At 37.3% G+C, this 8,116-nt stretch overlaps 1 non-coding gene across 1 annotated transcript; it reads right to left on the bottom strand.

Moving 5' to 3' along the window:
• Window positions 1-829: 829 nt before the first annotated feature.
• On the bottom strand, window positions 830-936 carry LOC137724022 (small nucleolar RNA R71). The gene has a single exon (XR_011067145.1). It is a non-coding gene; the product is annotated as a small nucleolar RNA R71 (small nucleolar RNA).
• Window positions 937-8,116: the final 7,180 nt, after the last annotated feature.

Raw genomic sequence — 8,116 nt, 5'->3', positions numbered from 1 at the left:
AGCACAAAAACTATCTCAATTCGTTACTTTTAGGGTTCTTTCAAAGTTAGTAATTTATGGAGGTCGAATCAGTCCTTGTGGTTCGACACCCTTACTCGTGCCATTATACTAACCATATTTTTGCACTAGGAAGGAACACAACAAAATTATGGCGCCATTGTCGGGGACTAATTTCAGTCCTTTATAAATTGCTTATTTTTGTTTAAAACCCTATATATTTTCATTTAAAGTTTAGATTCTTATATTCCATTTTATTTTTGTTTCTCAGGTATTATATGTTAGATAAACTTGCTGAGATAGGCCAAAGACTTGAACGGTTAAAGGGTAACACCTTTGAGAACTTTGTATCAACTAGTGGTCTGATTAACCGTGAAGAAGATGACAATAGCTCTTCTAGATCAGCGAGTGTAGGTGCTTATTCTGAGCACTCTAATTTGGACGAAGAAGAAGAGATGGATGACAATTATGATGACAATCGAGCTTTGGAGGATTATGCTCAACCAATTATACCAAATTCACCTTCATGCATCTTGCTGCCTCTTGAAGCTAGAAACTATGATCTCAAATCTTCACATTTTCACATGCTTCCTTCTTTTTATTGTTTACCTAACAAAGATCCGTTAGCCCATATTAAAGAATTCTATAATGTTGTGAGTGGTTTACCTTTCCAGGGAGTGAATGAAGCAAATCTAAAGATGAGGGTCTTTCCTTACACATTGAAAGATAAGGCTAAGGGTCGGCTAATGACTTTAGCACCTGGGTCACTCACCACTTGGGATGCCGTAGCTAAGAAAATTTTAGAGAAGTTTTTTCTACTCAAAGGATAGCCACTCTGAGAGGGCAAATCTTTAACTTTAAGCAAGATGATGGAGAACCTTTCAATGAATGTTGGGAGTGCTTCAAAGGCCTTTTGTTGCAATGTCCACATCATGGGTTACCTCCTTACTTACAAATGCAAATTTTTTATGATGGATTAACCCAAACATGTCAATCAACTGTTGATAACGCAGCAGGTGGGGCTTTGAAGAAAAAGAATGCTCAAGAGTCATATAACATCTATGATATGTTGGGATCCAATGCTTAACACAAAGATACAAGAGGTAAACGAACTGGAGTGTATGAAATAAGTTCTAATAATGATTTTAAATAGCAGGTGGCAAGTTTGGAGAAGAAGCTTGATTCTGTGCTCAATATGGTGCCCAAGATAGCTGAGGTGTGTGCTATTTGCAACATACCAGGTCATCCTACTTATTAATGCTCAGCTAGTGAGGCTTATCCCAAATTCGTCCAAGAGTAAGTGAATCTCATGAACTCCTACAATCAAAGGCTAAGGAATGACGCATACTCTAATACATATAACTCTAGTTGGAAAGATCATCCCAATTTCTCATGGAAGAATAACAATCAGGTTCAAAACTTCCAATCAAAGCTTTCCATTACACTTGAAGATATGGTCAAAATGTTAGCTCAAAATACCTCGTTCAATTTCAACAAACTACCAATAGTACACTTCAACAACATTCATCTGGTTAAGAGAGGCTGGAAAGTTTACGAGCCAACCGGTGATACTTCAAAGGAACCAAGAGCAGGCCAAAGCAATTACTACACTTAGAAGTGGTAAGGTTATTAATAATGGAGTTGGCAATGAAGTTACTAATGAATCTGATCATGTGAATGCAGGTGCCACTCAAGAAGAGATTGAGAAACCGAATGATGATCAAAGCAAGGCCACTTCTTCATTTGAAGCTCCAAATCTTCATAAGGCTGAAAAACCTTACACTTATCCCATCCTATTTCCTAGAAGACTTGCCAAAAGCAAGCATGATAAGTCATTTAAAGAAATTTTTGATATTTTAAGTAAAGTGAATGTTAATGTACCTTTGCTTGATGTCATTAGGAATATGCCAGCGTATGGGAAATTCTTCAAGGAGCTGAACAACTATAAGAGAAAGTATGGACCTAATGAGAAGGTGATGATGTCTAAAAATGTAAGTACAGTGCTTTAAAGAAAGCTTCCACAAAAACTCAAGGATTCAGGCAGTTTTTTCTATCAATATCACCATTGGAGACAAGCTAGTAGAAAAGGCTATGCTCGATTTGGGTGCTAGCATCAATTTAATGCCCTATTCAGTGTACCTTCAATTAGGTTTGGGGGATCTGAAGACAACAACTATTTCATTGCAACTTGCTGATCGATCAGTGAAATATCCAACAGATATAGTGGAAGATATTTTAGTTCAAGTTGACAAACTAATTTTGCCTGCTTATTTTGTAGTGTTGGATATGAAAGAAGCTCCTATACATGATCGTGAGTTACCTATTTTGCTTGGGAGACCTCTTATGGCCATTGCAAAGACTATCAAAGACGTGTAAAATGGTCTTCTCACCATGACTGTGCTAGGAGAAACTGTGCAATTCAAAGTGTTTGAATCTCTTTCTCACCCTTCTAGTTCACTTGATTGTTGTTCGGTTGATGTGCTTGATTCGTTTGTTTTCACTAAATTTTTGCAGGTACTCATGGAAGTGCTAGCTGCCTTGGAAGCATTAAAACCATATCCCTCAACTATTTCACCTCTTATAGAGCCATTAGAACCATCTATCACACATTTGATGCCTTCCATTGTTAAGCCTCCAAAACTTGAGCTTAAACCACTTCCACCACATCTAAAATATGTTTACCTAGTTGAACTTGAAACTCTTCCAGTTATCATAGCATCTGGCCTCACCCCAATGTAAGAAGATACGCTAATTAAGGTGTTAAAAGAGTTCAAATCAACCATTGGCTGGTCTATTGTAGATATCAAGGGAATAAGCCCTACCATGTGCATGCATCAGATTTTATTGGAGGAGGGAGCAAAACCATCCTGTGAACCACAAAGACGGCTTAATCGACACATAAAAGAAGTAGTGAGAGTTGAAGTGTTGAAGTTGCTAGATGTGGGTATCATATACCCAATTTCTGATAACAAATGGGTCAGTGCAGTTGAAGTAGTGCCTAAGAGGATTTGAATCATAGTGGTAAAGAATGAGAACAAAGAGCTTGTGCAAACAAGACCCGCAGCTAGTTGGCATGTTTGCACTGATTACAAGAAGTTGAATTCGGACACTAGAAAAGATTATTTTCCTATGCCTTTTATAGATCAAATGCTTGAGCGATTAGCTGGTCACTCATATTATTGTTTTCTTGATGGATATTTAGGTTATAATCAAATTGCGATTGCTCCGGAAGATCAAGAAAAGACTACATTCACCTGTCTCTTTGGCACTTTTGCATATAAGAGGATGCCTTTTGGCCTTTGCAATGCCTCAACAACATTCCAAAGATGTATGTTGGCAATATTTTCAGACATGATTGAGAGATTCTTTAAGGTATTCATAGACGATTTTTCAGCTTTTGGTTCTTTTTTTTATGATTGCCTTAACCATCGCTCTCTAATGTTTCAAAGATGGTAGGAAACAAATTTGGTTCTCAATTGGGAAAAGTGTCAATTCATGGTGACACAAGGTGTTGTGTTGGGTCATGTAATATCTAGCAAGGGAATTGAAGTTGACAAAGCAAAAATTGACATCATCTCAAATATGGCAGCCCCTACATCAGTGAAAGGAGTGAGAAGCTTTCTAGGACAGGTTGGTTTTTATCGTCGTTTCATTAAAGATTTTTCCACGATCACTCGTCCATTATGCAATCTTTTAGCTAAAGATGTTGTATTTCACTTTGATAAAGATTGTATAAATGCGTTTAACACCTTGAAACATGAATTAACCTCTGCTCCTATTATTATGGCACCAGATTGGTTTTTACCTTTTGAATTAATGTGTGATGCCTCTGACTATGCAAGCTGGACATTAAACGATGCTCAACTCAATTACTCCATAACCGAGAATGAGTTGCTTCATGTTGTTTTTGCTTTGGAGAAGTTTCATTCATATCTTGTTGGCTCTAAAGTAAGTGTTTACTCTGACCATGCAGCTCTAAGGTACTTGTTGACAAATAAGGATGCCAAATCACGCTTGATTAGATGGGTACTCTTGTTACAAGAGTTTGACCTGGAAATTCGAGACAAGAAGGAGAGTGAGAATGTTGTTGCTGACCACTTGTCATGCATTGTTGATGAAAACCATGGAGATGGACAAATTTTTCCTCTCAACGAATCATTCCCGGATGAACAACTCTTTGTCATTCAAGAAAAAAAGCCATGGTATGCTGATTTTGTTAACTATCTTGCTTGTGGTGTAATTAGAGATGATTTCACTTTTCAGGAGAAAAAGAAGTTCATTTCAATGGTGAAACACTATGTTTGGGATGAGCCATATTTGTTCAAGTATTGCCCTGACCAAATTATCCAAAGATGTGTCCCGGAGAGTGAGCAAGAAAGCATATTAACATTCAGTCATGCATTGGCATATGGAAGACATTTCGATGCCAAAAAGACAGCTTTAAAGGTTTTACAATCTGGTTTCTTTTGGCCTACATTATTTAAAGATGCTTTTGATTTTTGTTCTGAGTGTGATAGGTGCCAGAAAATAGGGAACATCAGCTGCAGGAATGAAATGCCATTGAACAACATTTTGGTGGTGAAGCTGTTCGATGTGTAGGGAATCGACTTCATAGGGCCATTTCTGTCCTCCTTTGGATACATATACATACTAGTGGTAGTAGATTATGTATCCAAATGGGTTGAAGCTGCAACTACATGAACTAATGACCACAAGGTTGTTTTGAATTTTCTTAAGGATCTGATTTTTTGTAGGTTTAGAACTCAGAGAGCTATTATTAGCGATGGTGGTAGCCACTTTTGCAACAAACCTTTCGAGGCATTGATGAAGAAGTACAACATCACACATAAGGTGGCAACTCCATATCATCCTCAAACCTCGGGCTAAGTGGAGACCAGCAATAGGGAAATAAAGAACATTTTGATGAAGACCGTCAGCCCTACAATGAAGGATTGGTCACTTAGGTTGAATGATGCACTTTGGGCTTATCGAACAGCATACAAGTCCCCAATTGGAATGAGCCCTTATCGACTTGTGTTCGGAAAGGTATGTCATTTGCCAATGGAGCTCGAGCACTGTGCATATTAGGCCATAAAAAAGTTCAATTTTGATCTCAAGGAAGCTGGTGCAGCAAGGAAACTTGATGCGAGATTTATACGCGCACAAATTAAACCCTCTTTTTGTCAATTGTAGTATATGTATAAGTAGGGATCGTTCTTAACCGGGGATTAGGAGGGATTGCAAATCACTTGGAAACTGACTCAAAAACGTAAAAACACAATATAAAACACTATACTAGACTCAAAGAATGCAAAACTAAACTTTAAAACATTAAGACAAACTAAAGACTCAAAATGCTTTAAAAACACAAACTAAATTGATTTCTAACTAAATTACACAATAAAGTAAAGGGGGATTGAGTTTTTGACGAAATTAACTAAAATTGCACAAATTGTAATTAAAGTCAAAACGTAAATATGAATGTGATGAAAATATGGATGATGGAATAGCCAAGGGGTTCTTCTCCACACATGTTACACTTGCATACAAGATTGATTCTCAGTTGGTCTTTCGATAAATTATGAAACTCAACACTCCGGGTTAATTAGGTCCGCTTAAATTAACCGTCAAGTTTTCCTTAAGTTAATGAATTGGATGGGTTTGCGCAACGCAATTCACAACATTCTCCAAAAGTCCTTTACGTGAAAAGCACAATAAAGATACAATCAAAGATCATTAAGCATTATGAAAACTATAAGTGTTGACGAGGCATTCGTTACTATGATGAGCATGAAACTCGTGCCAAGAATTCATTTAACGCGATTGTTTATAAGCAACCTCCACTACTTGTGAATATAAGTTCATAACGATTAGGTGAAACTCACTTATATTCTAGCGTCATATTCATGCATGAAAATTAAGCGCGCATTCTTAATAAACATTCATAAATAAGTTATCAATCAAACGGTTAAACAAATTGAATCCACAACTTATGAAATTCCAACGAAAGTTAATCAATTCATATTGCAAACATAAACATAGTTTCGAATCACCCCCTAGCTAAAGGGGGTTTAGTTCCTCATAACTTTGAAATCAAAGAAACACCTAAACATTCCAACAACTCAAACTTGAATTGTATGAACGTTTAGGCACTCTTCTCTTCCATTCCTCATACGTACAAAACAAAGAGAATTAAAATGAAACATTGAAATCAAAGAATCACCTAAACATTCCAACAACTCAAACTTGAATTGTATGAACGTTTAGGTCCTCTTCTCTTCCTCGTTGTTGTAGCACAAGGTCTAAGGAGATGTTTAGGGCTTTAGGTGTATGTGGAATGGAGTGGGGAATGGTTGGAGTGGCTGCAATGGAGGATAAAAACTGCACAGAAATGGAAGGGGATTTGCGGCACAAGGGTTGTGTTTGTGTTGTGTGAAGTGTTGTGAATGGAATGAATGAATTGTGGCTGCAATGCATGCTTATTTATAGGTAAATGAGAGGGAACATGACAGCTAGGAATAGGTGGAAATGTGGCTGCAAGTTTGGTGAATGATTATGAGTGAATGCATGTGAATGTGGCTAGGTGGGAAAGCTGGAATTGCATGTGGAGTGTGCTGAAATGGAGATGTGAAAGCCACGGCAAGGGTTGGTGTTTGCGTGGCTGCATGTTTGGGTTTGTTTAAAGGGTGCATGTGGGTGAATGTTAGGTTGAAATAATGATGGAAAACAGCTAGGAAAAGAGGGAATGCATGTGGAAGTGCAAGGGGGAAAGATGGGATTGCCAAGGTTATACACGGCAATGGATTTGTGTTAGGTGATGGGTGCATGTGTTGGCTTTATTTGTTGTGCAATGATGAAAGGCAAAGTGCATGTGCAATGTTGGAGGATGAATGTGTGATGGTGTGATTGAATGATTTAAAGGGGCATGTGGGTGAATTAAAGGATGGAATGCATGTGAATTAGGTTGCAAAGAGAAGGAGAAAAGCTGGAAAATGGAATGGGATACATGGCAAGGTGTGTTTGGTGTTGGAAATGCATGTGTTTTAGGTTGTGAAAGCATGTGGATTAGGTGGAAAGAGGTGGGTGTGCATGTGAGTTGAAATGCATGTGTTTAAATGGTTGAAATGTGTAGATGATTATGAGTATGATAAGTGATAAGTGTATGGTTATGATAAGTGATAAATGAATGATATGTTAAGTGATAAATGAATGATATGTTAAGTGATAAATGAATGATATGTGGTGATGATAATTTGGTCTTCAATTTCGTCCATTCCTTTTGCTCCAAACATAAGCTATCCATTCCAAGTCCGATTTTGCTCCAAAATGCTCCAAAATGCATCTTTTTGCTTCCTTAGCCATGTAAACCTAAAAACACACGAAAGAAGCATAAAGGACTAAAATAACTAAAGAACCATAACGTAAATGTACGAGAACAAGCCATTTAAGTCGCATGAATATGCTCCTATCAAATACCCCCACACTTAGCTTTTGCTAGTCCTCGAGCAAAACAGAAAAACAAAACAAAACGAAACGAAACAAAATAAACCAAAGACAGTCTTAAACCTTCCAACGTTGCCTCAGGGATTTCCAATGCACATGACAAGTTAAAAATCATTATTCCCACAGATTTTGATCATCCTTACACTTAAGTACATACTTAATCATAGTCACCACATATTAGTTCACAATTAAGCATTTAAAACCATGTTTTGAATGTAGTAACATGCCTTAGAGAATTTGCTCAATTCCTTACAAGATATGCACTCAGTTTTCACTCAGATTTTCTGACTACACACCCTAATCTAGTTATATGTGAGAAGATTGATGTAAGCATAAAAACGAACACACACATATATGTATCATAAAGAGAGCAATTTCTGGAGTTAATAAGCATGTTTAGGTATGATCTCATGAATGGAATGCTACTACTTAGATGCGAGAACCAGTGACACCATATGCTCATACCAAATTCAAACTCCACAATTGAAATACATAACACTCAAGATAGAAGTCAAGGGTTGTAACGGGGCTTGGGGTAATTGGCTAAAAATGAAAGGTAAGGATAACAAACGTTCTTTAAGCAATAGTGAGCAAAGTATTGAATTAGGCACTTAGA

The sequence above is a fragment of the Pyrus communis genome, chromosome 17 (genome assembly GCF_963583255.1).
Source record: "Pyrus communis chromosome 17, drPyrComm1.1, whole genome shotgun sequence".
Classification (NCBI taxonomy): Eukaryota; Viridiplantae; Streptophyta; class Magnoliopsida; order Rosales; family Rosaceae; genus Pyrus; species Pyrus communis.
Note: the sequence above shows the minus strand (reverse complement) of the source record. Positions and strands in the feature narration are given on the sequence as shown.